We start from the raw sequence: 21,745 nt of genomic DNA, 5'->3' as shown, positions 1-21,745 counted from the left end.
AGAAAGAAAGCATCCGGACGCAGAGCTGGGAACCTTAGGGAGCTCCTGTGGGATCCATGGTCCCGGGGGCAAGATGGGCCCGTAGATCAGGTGACTGGGTCTTCTCCCAGTTGCCCTCAATGTCCCTCCCTCCTGCGGCACAGGGCGTAGGGCTTGGCAGATAGTAGGGGCTCTAAGGGGAGGAAGGAAGGAGGAAGCAAGGGAGTGAGGTAGCCAGGGAGGAGGAAGGTGGAAGTTCTCAGGTATGGCTTTCCTACCTACTCCAGCCCCCTGTCCTGGGTGAAGGATGATTTATCAGGTAGGACTTGCATTCAGTTGAGAATAACAGATACAAAACTTAAACATGGAAGAGCTCGTTGTTCATCCGATAAGAGAGAGAGGTTGCGGCTAGTGGTGTTTGGGATGTCAGGATGTCAGGAATGTCAGGTTCAAGGATGTCAGGTCTCTAGTCTCTTGACATTTTTCCCTCTCATGGGCACAGAATGCTGGCTGTAGCTATAAACCATCACGATGCACCTCATCAGGAAGAGAAGGAGGAGGGATGCATGGGGGCGGGCGGGAGGATCTTTCTGTGAAGAAAGAAAATCTTTTATGTGTTCCTGGCCTGGGAAATGTCAGGTTTTTGTTTTTAGCATTTGTTCTGCCTCCCACTCCGGCTTCCCTAAGTCAGGACTGCATTGTAGTAAGGAAGAAGGAGGGGGTGGGGAGTGAGCGGACACCTGGCAGTCTCTGCCACACGTGGGGACATAGGATCTCTATGTGAGTCCTTGTGGAGCCTGAGCAGTTCTCCGAGTTCCGCTTTGCTCCGGGAATAAGAAGCTGCCCCTCCTCCCTCTGCCCCTGGGACGGCTTTCCTAGCTCAGTGAGTGTGCCCAGGGCCCCGTGATTGCAGCAGGAGAGTTGGAGAGAATCCAAGTATCTGGGGACAACTGGACCACAGCTTCCCACCCTGGCTGGGCACCTGTTAGAAACTATATTTAGGACAGGAAGTCTTGGGACAAGGAGAAGAGAAAAGCTAAGGAGAAAAGAGAAAGAGGAAAAACACAGCCCAGAAAATGGGCAATCCCTATCATGCAACAAAGCCTAAGAGCACTTGACTGGATCTTCAAGGAGCTTTGTGGGACTGAAGAAAACTCCTGCTGATGTGACCATGGGAGCTGCTAACTCTGCCGGGCTGGGACAGACACCTGTCCTGAGAAGACCCAAAGGCCTCTTTCTACAATGAAGGCGCCTGAACATTTTGATTTGGGCCACCCTGATGCAACGCAGTCCCCCTGCCATCGAGTCAGTTCTGACTCGAGTCAATCCTGTCCCTATAGGACAGAGTGGAACTGCTCCATTGTTTCTGAGACTGTCAATCGCGATGGGACAGACAGACAGCCTCCTCTTCCTCCCACAGAACCACTGGCATGGTGGAACTGCCAACCCTGTGGTGAGCAGTCAGCCCAATGCTTAACCCAATGTGCCACCATGAGGAATGTAGGCCCTCACTGCTCTCTCTTCCTAGTTCCCACAGATGGGGGGAGCTCAAAGATTACAGCAAATGTTGCTGTGGATTACATTCCACCCCCCCACCCTGTTGTAACCCTAACCCCTATACCTTTGGGAATAAGGTTTTCTTATGCTAATAAGGCTATACCAGCATAAAATCATCCCACCAATTAAAAAAAATCCATTGTCATCTAGTCATTTTCAACTCATAGGGAGTCTATCGGGCAAGTTAGAACTGCTTCCTGCTGTTTCCGGGTCTGGTGGGATTAGCAGTCCACCTATGCCACCATAGTTCAGCAGAAACCACCACCACCACCAAAAACAACAAGCCCAAAGTCACTGCCATTGAGTCCATCCTGATTCCTAGTGACCATAGAGGGCAGGCTAGAATTGTCCCTGTGGGTTTCCAAGACGGTGAGCCTTTACAGGAGCAGAAAGCACGATCTGTCTGTCTGTCTGTAGGCTCTCTGGGTCTCATCCTTTCCCCTTGGCTTGCTGACCTGGTGGGCCCAATGTGCAACCCACCTCACCACCAGGGCGCCTTCAAGCTCAGTGTGCCTTCAACAGGATAACTTTTGAGATGTAAAAAGATCGGTGAGGTTTGGCCCAGAGGCAAACCAGCACAAATCGAGGAAGACGGAAGCCTCTCTTGGTTGTGAAAAGGCTCTTTTTCCAGGACCAATAGAGAACTTTCCCTAGTATAGTGTCTTGGACCCAGACTGCCAGCCTCTTGTTCTATGAGCACTAGTCCATCCAGGGTTAAACACTCAAAAGTTGTCAGAAAGTTGGCAGTTGGAACCCACCCAGAGGGGCCTCCAAAGGGTCTCCTCTGCTTCTGGAAAGTCGTAGCCTTGCCAAGCTTACAATTGGTTCTACTCTGCACACGGGGCCACTGTGTGTTGGAATTGATTCTGCAGCAATGAACGACACCAACACAACTGTGAGAAATGTCTTTCCTTTGAATCCACACCCTTTTCATTGTATTTCTGTTACCGAAGCACTGGGACAATGAAAACCAACAAAAATCCAAACACTAAGCCCTCATTCCATTGCCAATGCCACTGCCACTGATTCCGACTCCTGTAAGCCCTCGAGCACAGAGTACCACGGCACGCTCGGGTTTTTGAGTGGTAGATCTCTCCAGGAGCACAGTCTCACCTCTCTCCTTAAGAGGGGCTGGCGGGTTTGAGCGGCTGACCTTGTGGCTAGCAGCCCACTGAGCAGTCCACTAGCCACCAGGGTTCCAAACGCGAGGCGACGGGCAGGATTGGTCATTGTGTCAGCAGTATAAACAAATCACTTATTTGTTGCTTTAGGAAACTGAGCACGTAGAACTGGTTTTCATACTATAAAACCATTTTTCTCAAAACCTGAAAATAGGTCAGTGGGTTTTATTTTACTCATTAAAATAGCCGATGTTCATAAGCAACTCATCCCATGAGACGTGTTCCTCAACATGCTACAGAGATATTAGTGATGACTGTTTAAACCCTAAACATACATGGTCATGAAGCCTAATACAAGAGAATTACAGGCTACAAAATTTTGATACAAATGGACTGTAAAATTAACCTAATAGTCCCCAAAGCTTAATTGATCATGCTAAAGCTAAATGAACAGTTTAATACTTTTTTTTAAAAGTAAGGCTATCAGTTATGAGAAACCACAAAGGCTTCAGAGTGTAATACTTAGTAGGGACAGACTGACTGACAATTGTGCGATTATGACTCCCTTCAAGAAGGCATGCGGGTGGGATAGGGTTTGACAACATTACCAGGTGCTGTGTGGCCGCCACGTTCCTTAGCGAAGTACAGACTCAGAGTCCGGGGTAATTTTAGTTTATGAACGGGACATTTTAGTAACCTTTCCCGACTTACTCATCAGGCAACTAGTAAGTGACTCTTGGTTGACCAAAAATACAAGAGTTTATAGAAGCATGAATCACCTGTCAGAAAGGACTGCGTTTCTGGGCCACTGAGCTCCATCGTGGGGAGGCCCTTGGGCTTGCATGGAGCCTCAGACCACATGTTGAGAGTCTACTCCAACAAGTGGGTCTCGCCTTCTGGAGGGCTTTTCTTCTGGAATGATCCCTTCCCTCTATGGGGCAACGCTATCAATCTTTCCCTTCCTACTCACTTACTCTTCCCACTCGATTATTGTCATTAGCATGTACTGGCCGTTGTTGGGTTGATTCTGACTCCTGGGAGCCTTTGTGGGTCAGAAGAGAACTGTGCTCTAGAGGGATTTCAATGGATGATTTTAGACTGCCTTGCCTTTCTTCAGGGATGCCAAGGGGCTGACTCGAACCTCCAACCTTTGGAGTCTGTAACCTTTCTGTTAGCTTGTTTACAGCACCCAGAGATTCCTCATTAGCATCTTAAACTTCCTTCCTTCATCTTCCTTTCCCTCCAGCTTGTCACCACAATTTCCTTCTCTTCCCAACAAATCTTCTCAGAAGAATTGTCTACATTCAGTGTAGAACAAGGGCGCACTGCATTGGTTTAAAATCAGGAAAGGGGTGCACCAGGGATGTATCCCTTTGCCAGAGTTATTCTATGTGTACACTGAGCAAGTCATCTGAGAACTGGACTATATGAAGAAGAATGTGGCACCAGGATTGGAGGAAATCTTATTACCAACTTCCCATATGCAAATGACACAACCTGGCTGGCTGAACATGAAGAGAACTTGAAGCATTTGCTGATGAAGAACAAGGATTGCAGCCTTCAGCACAGATTACAACTCAATGCGAAGAAAACAAAAATCCTCACCCCTGGACCAATAGGTAACATTATGATAAATGGTGAAAAGATTGAAGTTGTCAAGGACTTTATCTTGCTTGAATCCCCAGTCAGTGATCATGGAAACAGCAGCCAAGACGTCAAACGATGCATTGCACTGCACTGCTCTAAAAGACCTCTTTAAGGTGCTGAAGAGCAAGGATATCATTTTGAGGAACTAGTGGGCTTCGGACCCAAGCCATGGTGTTTGCAATTGCATATACATGTGAAAATTGGACACTGGAGAAGAAAGACCGAAGAAGAATGAATGCATTTAAATCATGGTGCTGGTGAAGGATATTGAAAGTACCATGGACTGCCCAAAGGACAAATGAACAAACGGATCTCTCTTAGAAGTATAGCCCTAATGGTCCTTAGAAGGACAAAGGATAAGACTTGGTCGCATGTACTTTGGACATGCTACCTGATGTGATGCTTAGATTTTGTGTGTGTGTGCCAACATGGCACCTGTAAGGAGATATGGGTGGAGTTTGGCCTGTCAATCGCGTCACAGCTTGATGACCTTCTTTGGAGGAGCAACAGAGATAAATGGCGCTCTGAAATTGGCCCCTTTCTCTCTGCCTTCACCTTCCTGTTGACGTCACCTCAACCTGTTAGAAATACTTTACTTAGCTCTAGTATGACATCTCAATTTATAGTGTATATCACAGTGCATATTTAGAGTGTACAAATTAATAAACTTGGATGTATGTGTACAACCGTAAAGTCACCATTGTAATGAACATACTTGGATCACTCACTTGGAATGTGCCCATTTGTAATTCTTTCTCCTGATCCTCCCAACTGCCCCTAAGTCTACAGATGGATTCCTTATTTATTGCTGCAAATAAATGACCCCAAAACTTACCAGTTTAAGACAACAACCATTCCCTGTTAAGTGCCTTCTGGTTGACTCCAGTTTATGAGCAACAGAACAAAACATTGGTCCTCCCTGCACTATCCTTACAACAAGGGGGTATATTTGAGTCATTGTTGCAGCCACTGTGTCAATCTACTTCATTTACAGACTTTCTCTTTCTTACTAACCTTCTCTACCAAGCAATGGTGTCCTCCAGTGACTGTTCCCTTCTGATAACATGTCCAAAGTATCTGAAAGGATGTCTTCCCATCCTTGCTTTTAAGGATCATTCTGGTTGTACTTTCTCTAAGACATTTATTAGTTAATTTTTTATTTTCTTCTGTAGTTCAAGAATCTGGATGCCCATTACCTAGGTACCTGCCTCAGGGGTCTCTCAAAGTTGTAAACAGGGTGTTGACCAGGGCTTGCCTGGGAGAAACTACATTTCCAAGCATGGTTGTTGACAAGATTCAGTTCCTCACAAGCTGTTGGCCTGCGGGCTTCGGCTCCCCATGGCTGTTGATTGGAAGTTTCCCTCTGCTGCTTGCCATGGGGCCTTTCCTTAGGGCAGCTCAAAGCATGGCAGATGATTTCATCAGAGCCATCGAGCCCGAGAGAGCAAGCAAGATGGAAACCACCATAGCAATCTTGAGAAGGGAGCATGACCTTTCTGTTGCACATGGGGTGCTTCAGTCGGCCCTGACTTGATGGTATTAACTGTAGCAACAATCTCAAAAACAACGTCCCATAGCTCTTTTCCTTTTTGCCATATTCCATTTATTCCAAATGAACCACTGTACTAGATCACATTCAAGAGATAGGAAGGACACAAGGGTGTGCATGCCGGGAGGCAGCCATCACCGGGAGCCATATTAGAAGTTGTTTACCATACCAGGTCACTACTGATCTATTTTGTTTGTTTTTGTCATTGTAGATTAGTTGGCATCTTTTAAAGCTTTGCTTGTACAATATATACTTTTTTTTGGTGGTGGGTAGGGTGGTGTCTGGCTTCTTTCACTAAGCATAATTATTTTGAGGTCGCTTTGAGTTGTTGCATGCAGTAATAATGTATCTGTTCTTACTGTTGCGTAATATAGCATTGTGTGGAGACAACACAATTTATTCATCCACTCACCTGTTGATGTGTATTTGGGTTGTTTCCAGTTTTTATCAATCACAGATCAATATTCTGTTAACATTTGTTTGTAAGTCATTTCTCTTGTGCAAATATATAGAAGAGGAAATGCTAGACCAGTGGGGGGTGTGTGTGTGTGTGTATATATATATATATATATATACATACACATATATAATTACTTTTTAAATTAAAAAGATCTTTTTATTTAGGGTTTTTACAGCCCTTATAACAATGCACACATCAATTTTATCAAGCATATTTGTATATATTTCCATCATTATTTTCTAGCCATTCACTTTCTTTTTGAGCCCTTGGTATCAGCTCCTCTTTTTGCCCCTCCCTCCCTAACTCCACTCTCTTGACCTCTTGATAAGTTATAAATTATTATTATTTTCTACATTAATTTTTTTAAAGAAAATTTCCCTCAGTGGTTGAACCATTTTACTTTAGTAGCAGCAGATTATGAGAGTTCTCCACACCCTTACCGATTCTTCATATGGTTAATTTTTTTAATAGCCATTCTGATAGGTGTATAAAGGTAACTCATGGCCATTAAAAACCTTTTCATCCTACATTTAATTTATTTTGTTGTTGCAAAACATGCATCAATTCAGCAATTTTTAACGATTTAGTGACATTGATTACATTTTTTACTTGTGCATTCACACCCTCCTTTTCTGAGTTGTTCCTCTCTCATTAACACAAACTCTCTGCCTACTATGATTCCTATGAAATATTTTTTGGTTGGTTGGTTGTTGTTAGCTTGATGCCATAAAGATAGCTTGTACCTTGAGGATGCTATCCTTGCTCAGAGCAGTCAATGCACAGAGAGGATCATATGGCCAACCCCACGACAAGGCATGGCATCCTTCACTGGCCCATAGCCCTATAGGGGACAATACTGAAGACACAGTGTGGGAATTGCACCCGATCTGACCCCACCACATCCAGACAAAACACTAAGGGCGTGCCACAGAACAGCAAGGGGAACAGAGCAAGGAAGTTCCTGGGGAATACCAAAAATAGACATTGGGGCCAGAGCTTGGCACCCCATCAGACTCGACTGGAAAACACTATTAAAGGTCACAAACAGACCTTGAACTATTTACAGGCTTTTCTTTTTTTATTGTCATTGGTTTGTTGTTGTTTTGTTTTCTTTTGTTGCTTTGTTTCACTGTCTTGTTTTTTGTGCATATTATTATCTCTGCAGGTCTATCTAGATAAGATAGACTGGATAAACCATCTGGAGGAGAAAACAATAGGACCGACAGTTCCAGGGGTACATGGGAGAGGGGAAGGTGGGGGAAAGGAAGTGGTGTTAACAAACCCAGGGACCAGGGAACAAGTAGTGATCCAAATCGGTGGTGAGGAGGGTGTAGAAGGCTTAGTAGGGCGTGATCAATGGTAATGTAACCGAGAGGAATTACTGAAACCCAAATGAAGGCTGAGCATGATAGTGGGACAAGAGGAAAGTAAAAGGAAATAGAGGAAAGAGCTAGGAGGCAAAGAGAATTTATAGAGCTCTAAATAAAGGCATGTACATATGTAAATATATTTATATATGATGATGGGGGAAATAGAACTATGTGTATATATTAAGGTAGCAGATGGACATTGGGCCTCCATTAAATTACTCCCTCAGTGCAAGAACACTTTGTTCTATTAAACTGGCATTCCATGATGCACACCTTCCCAACATATCGCTGAAGACAAAAGGGTGCATAAGCAAATGTGGTGAAGAAAGCTGATGGTGCCTGGCTATCAAAAGATATAGCATCTGGGGTCTTACAGGCATGATGGTAAACAAGTGGCCATCTAGCTCAGAAGCAACAGAGCCACATGGAAGAAACACACCAGCCTGTGTGATCATGAGGTGTCGAAGGGATGAAGTATGAGGCATCAAAGAACAAAAAATCATTATTGTGAATGAGTAATCCATCTGTAGGCAACTGGATATCACCTTACAGTAGGGTCTCAGGGAGGAGATGAGCAGTGAGGGTGCAGTGTAGCAATGATGAAACATACAATTTCCCTCTAGTTCCTAAATGTTTCCCACCCCCCACCACTATCATGATCCTAATTCTACCTTACAAATCTGGCTAGACCAGAGGATGTACACTGGTACAGATAGCAACTGGAAACACAGGGAATACAGGGCAGATGATCCCTTCAGGACCAGTGGTGAGAGTGGTGATACCAGGAGGGTGGTGGGAGGTGGGATGGAAAGGGGAACCGATTACAAGGATCTACATATAACCCCATCCCTGGGGGATGGACAACAGAAAAATGGATGAAAGGAGATGTCAGACAGTGTAAGACATGACAAAATAATGATTTATAAGTTATCAAAGGTTCATGAGGGAGGGGGGGAAGGAGGGAGGGAAAAATGAGCTGGTACCAAGTGCTCAAGTAGAAAGCAAATGTGTTGAGAATGATGAGGGCAACAAATGTGCTTGGCAATGGATGTATGTATGGATTGTGATAAGAGTTGTATGAGCCCTCAATAAAATGATTTTTTTAAAAAGATAGCTTGTGAGAGAGCATGATACCCAAGGCACATGTCTTTTATTTTTTAATATGCAGATGACTTTGCATAATTATGCTAAACTATTGTTTGGTTTTAACAATACTTCAGGGAGTAGTCTAGGTTTAAGTTTTGAAGATTCTCTCAGGGTAATATTTTCAGGGGTTGATCAAACCTTCGTGGCTCCAGAAAGTCTGGTGCATGAGAATTTGAAATTCTATTCTGTATGTTCCTCCTTTTGTCCACGATTTAAAAAATGGAATCTTTGATCACAATGTTCAGTAATGGTAGCAAGGCACCATCTAGTTTTTCTGGTCTCATGGTAAGGAGGCAGTTGTTCTCGGAAGCAATTAGACACATCCTCTTCCTCTTCCTGATTTTCCTTCTTTCTCTCTACTTCAGGTGAATGGAGACATATTACTGGGCCTGGGAAACTTAATCATTGCATCTTAAACTTGCCTTTCCTAGTAACTATTAGAGCCCTGCTTAAGAGGATGGGTAAGTGTTTGGTGGTTAACTGAAAGTTGGTAGTTAGAACCAACCAGTGGCTCTGCTGGAGAAAAGGTCTAGTGATTGTTCCGGTGACCATTACAACTTAGGGAATGCTATGGGGCAGGTCTTTAAGTCAGAATCAATTCAGTGGCACACAGTATTGATGACTAATTTCAGTATCTTTTGTGTGTGTGTCCTTATTTGCTTTCCATACATCTTCTCTGGTGACGTGTTTATTTAAATTGTCTGCTCATTTTTAACTAGGCTATTTGTTTTCTTCTAAGCTGTGAGAGTTGTTTGTATAATCTGATCCAAATTCATTAGCAGCAATACATGATTTACAGATACTTTCTTTCAATTTAGGGCCTGTCTTCTTTTTACCTTTGCAATGTCTTTCTTTTTTTAAAAAACATTTTATTAGGGGCTCATACAACTCTTATCACAATCCATACTACAATGTCTTTCAAAGAGAAAGAAATGAGTTTGATAAAGTCCAGGTTGTTTGTTTGTTTTTTTCCTTTGTACATTGTACTTTTGACATAATGATGTCAAAAAATCTATGATGTAAGAAATCTTTACCCGACCCAAGGTCACAAAGATCTGTGCTTTTTCTTAAAAGTTTTATAATTTACGTTTAGATCCATTATTCATTTTGATTTCATTTTTGTAAATGGTGCAGAGTATGGGTCGAAGTTAATTTTCCTATATGGATATCCAATTATCTCTGTACCATTTGTTGAAAAGATTATCCTTTCTCCACTGAATTGCTTTTGCACCATTGTTGAAAATCAGTCGTCCATATGTAATAGGTGGATTTATTTCTGTACTGTATTTTGTTTCATTGATCTGTTTGTCTTTTCAACGATACCATGCTGTCTTGATAAATGTGATTTTAGAGTAAAATTTAAAACCAGGCAATGTTTGTCTTTGAACTTTGTTCTTCTTTTTATTAGGTTGTTCTGACTCTCCAGGTCTATACAAATTATAGAGTTGGCTTGTTAACTTTCAAGAGGAAAAAACAAGAGCCTGCTGGGATTTTGATTAGAATTGCATTCAATCCACACATCAATTTGGAGAAAATTAACATCTTATTAACACGGAGTCTTCTGTCCCATAAACACAGTAAATAATTCTCTTCATTTATTTAGGTATTTCTTAATTTTTCTTTTTCAAATCAAGGCCTTACATTATTTATTTCTAACCTCTGGATGAGGTAGCATCAAAAACAAAGAAGAAACCAGATATTCGCCAATACGAGTTCAATTGATCACATGGTGGCAAAGTCTTAACTCAGCATGGCAGACCGCTAGTGAGCCTGGGTAAACGCAGTGGGCACGCCATCACATGGGGTTTCCTTACAGACTGACCTTGGTTCTTCTCCACTGTCTTCTCTTGGGGTTGCACCTAACCGTATTCCAAGTTTTCATTTGAATCCCTTGGGGAATGGGCCAATTCTTCTTTTGTTTCTTGGCCAGGAATGTCTTGATCCTGAAATCTTATGAGACGGCATGGTGAAGACGGAGAAGCACCACACAGGACGGTGGAGAGATGGAAAGAGGGCGAAGAGTATAGTTATTCATGTTCCAAGTCTACTTGAGCTTTTGGGGGTCAATCCTGGGATATCTTCTCCTGCTTCCCACCCCACCCCTTTGTTGGGAACGTTTAGATTGGCATTCACAACGCAGCCCAGGCGGATGTGCACATCCTCTCCCCAGTTCTTGGTCTGTAACAGGTATGCCCCTTACTCAGCAGCAGACGTGGGTCAAGACACCTTGCTTTATGGGAAAACCTTGTGTGTCCTTCCTACCACTGATGCGGACAACATAACCCTTCCATTCATCACGCAGAGCCTCAGCGGCAGTTTCTGTGGCCATTCGCTTCTCATAAAAGGTGCGAAGAAGTCTGCGTCCATTGTCCACTGGAATGAGTTTCTGGCACAACCAGTGGCTGCGAAGGAGATGCTCAGCTTCATGGCGAAGGCTCTGCGATGCCACGGAAAAAGATGAGACTCTTTTCTATATTAAGTTTGCCAAGAATTTTTTATTTTAAATTTTTGAAGTCCTTTATTTAAAAGAAAAACATTAGATGGCTGCACTTTTAACATGAAAATAAAGTTTCTGGGAGTTGGCCCTGGGGTCCTCAAACTATGGCCCGCGGGCCGAGGACATTTATCCAGCCCGCTGGGTGTTTTTGCCCTGGTTGTTTTTGGACTTCAAAATAAGATATGCATAGGAATTTGTTCATAGTTTTGTTTTTTAAAAAAACTATAGTCTGGCCCTCCAGTGGGTCTGAGGGACAGTGAACTGGCCCCTGTGCAAAAAGTTTGAGGAGCCCTGTGTGACTCCTGAGAGGCACAGAGGCGAATGGCCATGCGTGTTTTAGCAGACGCTAAACTCAAAAGCAAAGAAAGGAGTTGGTCTTTCCTGCCACACTGAGATTGAGCGTGCTGACACGTGTCACCTTCACAAGCTCAGTTTGAAACACCTGGATCCAGAGCAGGTCAGTGGTATATATCAAATACCAGGAGTGTTTATCAGAAAAGGCTATTGGATTTTGTCTATTGAGATGATCATATAGCTTTTCTTGTTTAGTTTGCTGATATGATGAATCGCAGTGATTGATTTTCTAATATTCAACCAAGCACACATCCCTTGTCTAAACCCAGGATATATAAAGTAAGTAAAAACAAATATTATTTAACCTTTAATAAACAAAAATGTCAAAATGTGAAGTCACTTTTCCCCCCTCAACATGTCCTCCATCTAGGCCTCTGTACTTCTGAAGGTCACATTTTCATCTCTCTAATCCTTCCCTGAAGAATCCTAGACTCTTCTGTTTGTACTCCATCCAAATGGCGGTTCGGGCATCCTTGAGACACTCCCAACATAGACTTTCTCAATATTCCTTGAGTTTGGGGAACAAAAAGATGGTGAAGAGGCCAGATCAGGACTGTCGAGTGGATGAGGCAAGGTCTCCCAGTGTACCTCTCACAGGAAAGTCCCTGTCTTACAGAATACCTTTCCATCCCAATAACACACCTAGACAAGTAGGTGCATCGTTGCCATGACAACAGTTCCTTGATACAAATTTCCTGTCATGTTTTCTCACCAGTGCACTTTCCAATTTTCTTAAAACTTCTTCTTAATAGGCCCCGTGATTGTCCTGTGTTCATGGAGACAATCATCAAGATCACTCCTCTGGACCCCCCCACACAGTTGCCGTAACCACCTGGTGTAGCTCACTTCTCTGGAAGGTAACTGGTACAGCAGATTCCCCTTGGAAGTCACTGTTTTGATTGGACTTTTTTTTTTTTTTGAAGACGGATGAGACTAAGGTGAGTGTGTTACTGAGTGAACGTGTCTGCAGTCATCCACTAATTGGAGAGATGTGCTCAAACAGAGTCTATTTGCAATAAGCCTGTGCATGTAAGGACTGGGACGCTTGTAACAATACTTTTTGACTGATGCTTGCCCATTCCTTCTTAATATGTCATTCCATTCGATTTGCTAAGATTTTATTTCTTTATTGTAGTCATGAGGAATATTCATCTATAGTTTTCTTGTGATATCTTTGTTTGGTTTTGACATCAGTGTATGGAAAATCAGGGTAGAATGACTTGGAAAGGATCTTTTCCTCTTTAAGGAGAACTTGAATTATTTATTTCTTAAATGTTTGGTAGAATTCACCAGTGAGCCATCTGGTCTGGAGCTTTCTTTGTGGAAATTGTAGAACTACTTATTAATTTGAAAGAATAAACATGTAACAACCCTCAATAAAATATTTAAAATAAATTTAAAAAACAAACATAGGTCTATGTAGATTATATGTTTCTTTGAGTGAGTTGTGGTAATTTGTGTTCCTCAATAAATTTTTCCATTAATATAGTTGTTGCATTTATTGGAATAAAACTGTTCATCATAGTCCGTTATTATACTTTTAATATTTATAGAATCTGTAGTGATATCATCATTCCTATTTTTGATATTGGTAATTTTGTCTTTTCTTACATTTTCCTGACCACTCTGGATGGAAATTAATCTTCTCAAGGAACCTTGTTTAGGTTAAATACATTTTCTTTTGTTGTCCTATTTTGTTTATTTATTTTATATAAAAACAGTTAGTGTTTTTATTTCAATTTAGTAGATTGCAGTGTGCAGGTGAAAACACTGTCATTACTCTACTTTAATAGCAGACTCTACCAAGAGTGAACTAATTTCTGAAACATTTCATTGAAGTTCCTAAATGGCTTTCTTCTTATGAACACCTACAGCAGGAAAAATGGTTTCATGCAGCAATCGATTCACTTGATTCATATGCATATGCATAACCCCCACCCGCCATTCAAAAACTTGATGTCCCGACCACAATTGTACCACATTCACTTTCTGTTTTGTTGTCAGGTAAATCAGTAGTTGAAAAATTAAAAAGACAATTTTATTATGCAAACTCTTAAGTACTTACATTTCCTACTTTCAGATCTTCTGATTTCAGTGATCCTTTATTTATTTTTTTATAAATCTTATTAAAAATCATTTTATTGGGGCTCTTTAAGATCTTATATGCAATCCATACATTTCATTTATTTATGTTCTGATCTTCATTCTTTGCTTCCTTTTGGTTTAATTTATTCTCCCTTTTCTAGTGTCTTAAGGTAGAAGCTGAGGTCATTTCCTTTCTAATAGAGATGTTCAGGGATACGTATTTCTCTCTAAGGGCTCAGGGGCTGCAACAAGGGTATCAAGCATAGGAACAATTGGGAAGTGGCTCTGGGCTGGGCAGTAGTCTGTTCTATTGTACATAAGGTCTCTATGGTAGGAGTCAACTCAATGACATCTAACAAAAACTAACAACAAGTACTTCTTTAGTTGTAGCTTATGCATTTTTATATGTTTTAATTTCATTCAAATAAAAATACTTTTGGTCTTCCTAGACTCTCAGCTTTCCTCAGTTCAAGTTATTTATCATTTGGGTCATGAACCAAAATGAGAAGGAACAAGCCGACCATGGAATATGTGAAGTATGAATGTAGGAAAATTGGATGTTGTAAAAAATGAAATGGAACACATAAAGAGCTGTATCCTGGGCTTTAGTGATCTGAAATGGTCGGTATTGGCCAATTTGAACAGGACAAGCGTGGTTTACCATGCCAAGGATGACAATTCAAGAGGAATGGACTCATCCGGAAGAACATTTTAAGATCAGTCGTGAAGTACAATGCTGTCTGTCCGAGGCTATCCATGCACCTACAAGGAGGCCCAGTCAGTACAATGATTACTCAAATTCATGTACCAGCCACTGAAGCCCATGATGAAGAACTTGACGAATTCTATGAAACTCTGCTGTCTGAAATGGATGGAACATGAAATCAAGATGCATTAATAACTGTTGGGCAGCGCTTCATTCTCTTGTCCATAGTTATAAGTCCGAACTGACTCTAGGACACCAGGCAACAACACCCCACTCTCTGGCTGAGCTTCCTCACTCTGTTTCATGTCCTGGAAATTCAGGGCAGTAAGTTTGGCAAATGAATGACTTCTTTTGTTTATTCTTGCCTCTCAGGAAAAACCATCCTTCACTGCCCAATGTCCAGTGTCTTGAAAATTGTTTCAATTCTTTTGTCTGATACATTTGATTACTTCATGTGGCTGAGTCTTACCACGTTTAAAGGACAGTGATTCTAAAACTATGTAAATTCTTCTGGAGTATAGAAGAAGATATGATCACGTGAAACAAATTTTTCTGAGACCCCTATAACCTTGATTTAAGACATCATACAAGGACAATGTTTTGGATTGAATTGTGTCACTCAAAAAAGATATGTTGGTTCCTCACCGTGACACCTCTGAATGTGACCTTGCTTAGAAACAAGGATTTTGAACCTGCTGCCACCATCAGCATACGGTTGTTCTTAGGCATATTGGAGTTGTTCTTAGGCATATTGGAGTTGTTCTTAGGCAATTGACTTTGACTTGTAGTGTGGACTCAACATGAGTCCACTCCTTATAATAGAAGAGACACAGGCACATAGAAAGAAGGATGCCACAGGGCAATGGAGACAAATACTGGTGTTGCCGCTGAAGCCACGGAATGCCTGTGGCGACAAGAAAGAACTTTGCCCTGGAGCCTTCAGGGAGAACATGACCCTGCCAACACCCTGAATTCAGACTCCAGTGTTCAGCAATGTTAGCCAGTGCACTTCTGCCTTTTAAATCCATCCACTTGTGTTATTTTGTTACAGTAGCTCCAAGAAACTATAACAGACAGTCTGAGAAATAAACATTTTGTAAAGTGAAAATTCCAAACAAAGCTGAGAGGTTGGAGACGGAGGTGCGGAACAGACATAGAGTTTAGCCAGGAATGTGAAGTTGAGAAAGATTTTATTGAGGCAGGGAAAGAATTCCCAGGAGGGAAGGGAGAGCAGAGAAGGACGTGGGGGCATCTTGAGCCCCCGGGCGTCTTCTGAGACCCACCGAGTTAGGTCAGGGAAACCGCGCCTGGCAGTGAGGCAATGGGATATATACAGGGCTTGAGCCAAGGACGTATGTGCTGATAAGGGAAGGGGGGCCTTCTGGTGCTGCAGTTGCAGGATCTGAGTCAGGATGTGGTCTGTGAGTAAATCATTCTGGAACACTGAGGGAAGGGGCTGTACAGAACCGGCCCGGAAAAATAAGCTCCTTGGTATGCTGGAGGCATGGACTGCACAGTCAAGTTCTGGCCTTGAGAGGTGGGGGAAGGGGCTGCACAGTCTAGCAGGCTACTTTTGGGAGAGCTGGGGGAGGCGGCTGCATGATCTGGACCCGGCCCAAACATCCACAGCTTTTAATGGTGGTAATGAGTGCTATGTTCTGTCTTAACTACTTCCTGCTGAGATAGGACAAAGAAGGGGGCGGGGACTAAGAGTTGGAAGGTTCCTGACCCGGGTCAGTTGGCAGCAGAATGTAAGGGTGAAGCAAGAGTTGGCTGACGGTCAGGTTGGAGATGGCTTTCTTTCCGTCCTGCAAAAATTTAAACACAGCGGGAGGCAACAGTAGCAGTACACAAATTATTGCCAAAGGTCCGACGAGGGCCATGACACAACAGAGCTCTGAAACCATGAGGAGGGGCTAGTGGTGCCCCACTGACATTTTCTGATTTCCTTGGCCTTGTTGCGGAGAGCTTTAATATGCTATTTAACTGCTTTCGACTTATAGTGTACATACCTTTTGTCAGCTGCTAACAGATTTAATGCGCGATGGTGCTGAAGGGTTACCTGTGCCAGGGATTTAAGTTGTTACTGAAAGGAGGAGAGAGACTTTGAGGCAGAGTATATGTCCAGCTGGAGTTATTTGTTAAAATTTTGTGTTTGGAGTATGCTTTGCCCTAATGGGTGGTGTGGGCATGAACATAAGTGAGCTAGTTTGTACCAATCAGTGTGAGTGGGCACATGGGCGTGTGAGTGTGTGCAGGCATGTACACAGGATGTAAATGAATGTGGTATGGAGAGTGAATATAGGAGTGTGAGAATGTGAACTTGAGAATGAGTTGTCGTAGTGAATCTAGGAGTGTGAGAATGAGCTGGTGTATGAACAGTTAGATTATGCTTGTTAACTTTATGTGGAGAAAAGCTATTTCCATCAGATTTAAGAAGTAAAAGACTAGCTGTGGTGATGACTTAGGTTTGGCTTTTACAATAACTTATGTATTCTGCTAGCAGGCTTTGTTTAGGGATTGTTTCCTGAACTGTGAATTGCTACATGTATGTGTCTGCAACTAGGGAGGGACTGGGTGTAACAGAATTGAGTAAAAAGTTAAGTAGAAGCTTTCGTAAAGCATAAGGTGGTAGGGTCCACCACCTGAGTGGCGTAGTGGTCATGGTGTGGGTTAGGGGCTAATTTGACTCATCAGATGATGCCAATTGGGGTCCTCGAGGATTCTGATGGCTCTGGGAGTCATCAGGACGATGATGTGCAGTTTTATTTTCATTTGGGGGTCGCAGAGGTCGAGAATGGAGATTTTTCAGCGGAACAGTCTTCTGGGTTGATCACAGGTAGGCCCCGTTGCGCAGGATCAGGGGCAGGTAGACATCTGTCCGTGTGTTCTTGGAGACAAGCTTTTAAGAGACTTGTGTGATTTGAGACACAAAGCACAGGTTGTAGGAGCTGAAGAAGAGTGCGGGGCCCTGTATGCAGGGAGCGATGGCCTTGATGGGTCAGATCATCAGCTTGGTTGGCGGGGAGAGCTATTCACTTACTGTTTATGATGGGAGGCACTTTGGTTCTTAGGAATCCTTTTTAGTTAAGTGGGGTGCTCGAGTGAGAGCAATGAGTTCTGCTTTCTGAGAAGTGGTTCCGTCCGGGAGACGTGCAGCTTCCTAAACCTGATCAAGTGAAACTACAGCACAGGCGGCTCGTCGCTGTCCCTGGGTGTCTAAGACAGAACTGTTATCAGCAATCAGTTAGATGTGGATCAGGAAAGGGCTGATTTAAAAGTTTAGGTCGAGGTCGTGCTAGTTCTTCAATTGCTTGCAGGCAGGAGTGACTGCCAGGTTCTGGCGAGTCCAGGAGCTGAGGCAAGATCATTGCTGGGTTTAGAGAGGGAGCCTGTCACAGGGTTATGTTGGGGGTTTCAATCAACAGAAGGTGGATTTTTGTAGGTGTGTGTGGGACAGTAAAGAGGGGACTTGGTATGAGAGAAGGTTTTGCAGCTTGTGGGTAGATAACGTCTGGATAGGCTCTCTGAGTGTTAGTTTGAGAGCTTCTTTAGCAAGGGCGGCAGCTGCCGTCAGGGCCTGGAGGCACGGGTGCCAGCCTCTGACTGTCATATCTAACTGGAAAGATAAGCTACAGGGGATAGAGCAGGTCCCAGGGACGGAGTCAGAACTTGAACTGCTAGACCTTGTTTTTCATCTGTGTAAAGTGAAAATGGTTTACTAGGGTTTGGTAAATGTAAAGGCGGAGACTGGAGGAGGGCTTGTTGGAGTTTGTTAAAAGGTTGCTTTGATTAATTGGGGAGAGTCTAGAGGGCTGGTTTGAATTAGTAACCTTGTCTGCTTTGTTGCTTCCCGGTGTTCCCGGGAACTATCAGCTTGATGTCCTTTACATTTTTTTTATTAACTAAGTGTCAGCAAAGAGTTACAGGTCTGCTGGGAATCGTTTGGGTTGCAACCCATGAAGGCTGCTGCTGGAGGGAGAGAGGAGTTAAGGGAGTTGGGCTGTGTCTGCTTCAGAACTGTTTTAGGAGAGGCTGCAGGTGAAGGCAAGCGAATGCTGACAAGCTGGGTTAAGGGGGATGAGAAAAAAAGGTGTTATTAAAGGTGGGATGACTAACGGCTTGGAGGGTTGACCATCAATTCCCATAACTGAAACTGGGGAAGGGGAAGTTGGGCCTGAGAAGGAGGGGAGGACTGAAAAGACTGTGTCCACCAAAAGGAAATCGGCTTACCTGCTGCCCCAATCGCTACCCTGGGCACGGCATAAGGGGGCGTTACTGAAGTTGCTGAGTGAGGGGCTTCTTCGTTGGTCCTTGTTGATGGCCAGGCCAAGCAGTGTTACTGGCGGTTCAGGGTTTGGAGGGACTGACCCTCTGCAGCGAGGCGCTGAGGGGCAGTCACTTCTTCAGTGGCCCTGCTGACCGCATGATGGGCAAGGCTTAGTGGGTGGCCAGCGATGTGGCAATGCTTAGCCCAGTGCCCTTCCTGGCCGCATGTGAAGCAGGGTCCCAGAGTTACTGTTGAAGCTGCCGTTTCCTGATGTCTTCTGAGCCCTCCCTCCAGCTGGCCCCAGGGTGGCAGTCAAGACGTGGGCTTGCCGGCTTGCCCCTTGGTGGGATCAGGATTTGTGAGCTGCCTCAGCCTGTTCCCTTAAATGCCATGTTTACCAGGTCACGGATGGGGGATCTGAGGGCCATCCTCGGCCTTTTTACGTTTCTTTTTAATAGCAGTGACTGACTGCATTATAAAACGAGTGACTAAGACAGTAGCCCTGGCTGGAAAGGCAGGGTCCAATCTAGTGTGAAGGCTTCAGGTACGTGCGAGAGAAAAGCTGCGGGTTTTTCACGTGGTTGCTGAGTAGTTTCTCGTAGCTTGTCAAAATTGACTGCTTAAGAGAGCTGGCTTGTAAGCCTGGGTAAGGAACGGGCGACTGTGGGGTTTGGGAGGCTGTGGGTGTCGCCTCTGAGAAAGGAGAGAGTGGTGGTGAGGGGCACCCAGAATATGGAGGACGCCTTAGTGGGGGTGCAGACAAGGAGTCAGGGGGTTCAGAGCAATAGGGGGAGTATGTCAGGGGCCTGATTAAGACAGTGTTTGGTTGAGAGCACTTGAGCAGGGTGACAGGCAGGACATCAAGAGGGACGGGAGCAAAGAAAAAAAAAGGCCTGAGCATGCGGAACCTCAGACCATCCTTGAGTCTGGTGACAAAAATTGTCGAGGTCACAGAACATGTTGGAATCGAAAGTCCTGGCCAGTGCGACTCATTGTCCAATTGGGATTGTGGCCACACTTGGTGACAGAAAAAGACCAGATGCTTAGGGTGAATATCTGGAGCCAGGGCCAGCTCAGTGAGATTGGTCAGGAGGCATCCCAAGGGACTGTCCCTGGGAGGCTTAGAGAGTGAGCTCCCATGGTGGCTTAAGCTGCAATGGGTATAGTCAGAGGAGAAGGACGTCTCTTGGTCCCCGTCCACACCCATCAGTCAGGAGGTGGCCCCGTAACCCTGAGAGATGTCCCCGTCAGAGCTAGGGGCCCAGTGGGGGAGTTCTGGACTCCCCAGAACAGGAAGGTTCCCAGGTGCAGGCCTGCGGCTATAACCGGCAGACAGGGACCTTGGGTCAGTGACAGTGAAAGACACTGCAGGAAGCTAGGGAGGGGAAGAGGCCTGGCTTTGTGGCTGGCTGAATGAAGGGCCCAGGCCTTGTTCAGGAGGGAGTGGATTTTAGATAAAGTCCGAGGCCTTGTTCAGGAGGGAGTGGATTTTAGGTAAAGTCTGAGAGCAGGCACTGCAGAACTGCTAGGGAGAAGGAGTAATTAGATTTTAGAGTAAATCTGAGAGCAGGCACCGCAGAACTGCCAGCACGAAACACACAAACAGGTAGAGAAAGCTCAGACTGCTAGGTACTCACTTGTAGATCCGGTGGATGACAGCTGAGAGGTCCTGGTTGGGGGATGGAGGAGAGAGGTGTGCCACACTCGCCCAAGGGTGGGCGGGGGCACCTCGAGACACCTCTTACTCCTCCCGGGTTTCATCCATCAAGATGAGAGGTCGGAGAAGGAGGCGCGGAACAGAGAGAGAGTTTAGCCAGGAATGTGAAGTTGAGAAAGATTTTATCGAGGCAGGGAAAGCCCAGGAGGGAAGGGAGAGCAGAGAAGGACATGGGGGCATCTTGAGCCCCCGGGCAGCTTCTGAGACCCACCAAGTTAGGTCAGGGAAATCACGTCTGGCAGTGAGGCAGTGGGACATATATAGGGTTTGAGCCAAGGAGGCATGTGCTGATAAGGGAAGGAGGGTCTTCTGGTGCCGCAGTTGCAGGGTCTGAGTCAGGATGTGGTCTGTGAGTAAATCATTCTGGAACACTGAGGGAAGGGCCTGTACAGACCCAGCGGGGAGAGATAAGCTCCTTGGAATGCTGGAGGCAGGGACTGTACACTTCAGCTCTGGCCTTGAGAGGTGGGGGAAGGGGCAGCACAATCCAGCAGGCTATCTTTCTGGAGAGCTGCGGGAGGTGGCTGCATGGTCTGGACCCCACCCAAACAAAAGCATTAGCAAGCTCAGTTCCACAGTGGGTAAAATTCATGATGATATTAGATTTATACAAGAACTCAAGATTGACTTAACATTAGAAGTTATTTTAATGGAGCAGACAGGGATTATTTTTTTCATTTGTTTCATTTACATTTTGACTTCAGAATTTAATTTTATCTTAATAATTATGGCAAATACTTATGATTCTAAAGTAAGATCTATAAAACAAGCTTCCATCCTTGTGCCCTCCAATCCTCTCTTTCTTCCATTTTTAGGTAACCATTAAACATTAGTGATTACAAATCATTACTGAAAAAAAATATAATTGTAATCCTCTCCCCTCTTTTCACACTGTTTTATGGTAATGGTCAGAATGCTCCTTAGAAGTGAGGATGGCAAGATTTCGTCTCATGTACTTTGGATATGTTATCCCAATGGATATGTTATCACAAGAGCCTAGTCCATGGAAAAAGGCATCATGTCTGGTAAAGCTAAGGGTCAGTGAAAACGAGGAAGACCCTTGATGGGATGGATTGACAATGGCCTTAAACATAGTAACAATGGTTAGGATGGCACCGGACCAGGTAATGTTCCATTCTGTTATACATTGGGTTGAACAAGTCAGAACAGTGTCTCAAAGGAGCCGTAAACTCTGCTGGGGATGCGAAAAGAGGCTTTGCAGGAGAGGCAATATGAATGTTGGGCTTCAGAAGACGGATCCGAGCCCTTCAGATGGCTGTGGTAGGG

At 44.2% G+C, this 21,745-nt stretch overlaps 1 long non-coding RNA gene across 1 annotated transcript in view; it reads right to left on the bottom strand.

Moving 5' to 3' along the window:
- LOC142430922 (uncharacterized) overlaps positions 1-20,740 on the bottom strand; it is a 42,623-nt gene extending 21,883 nt beyond the window's left edge. The window contains exon 1 of the long non-coding RNA XR_012780675.1: positions 20,379-20,740. This is a non-coding gene — a long non-coding RNA (uncharacterized LOC142430922). The remainder of the gene's footprint in view (positions 1-20,378) is intronic.
- Positions 20,741-21,745: the final 1,005 nt, after the last annotated feature.

This window comes from Tenrec ecaudatus, chromosome 17 (genome assembly GCF_050624435.1).
Source record: "Tenrec ecaudatus isolate mTenEca1 chromosome 17, mTenEca1.hap1, whole genome shotgun sequence".
Lineage (NCBI taxonomy): Eukaryota > Metazoa > Chordata > Mammalia > Afrosoricida > Tenrecidae > Tenrec > Tenrec ecaudatus.
The sequence above is the reverse complement of the archived record's forward strand: the minus strand, read 5'-3'. Positions and strand labels throughout refer to the sequence as shown.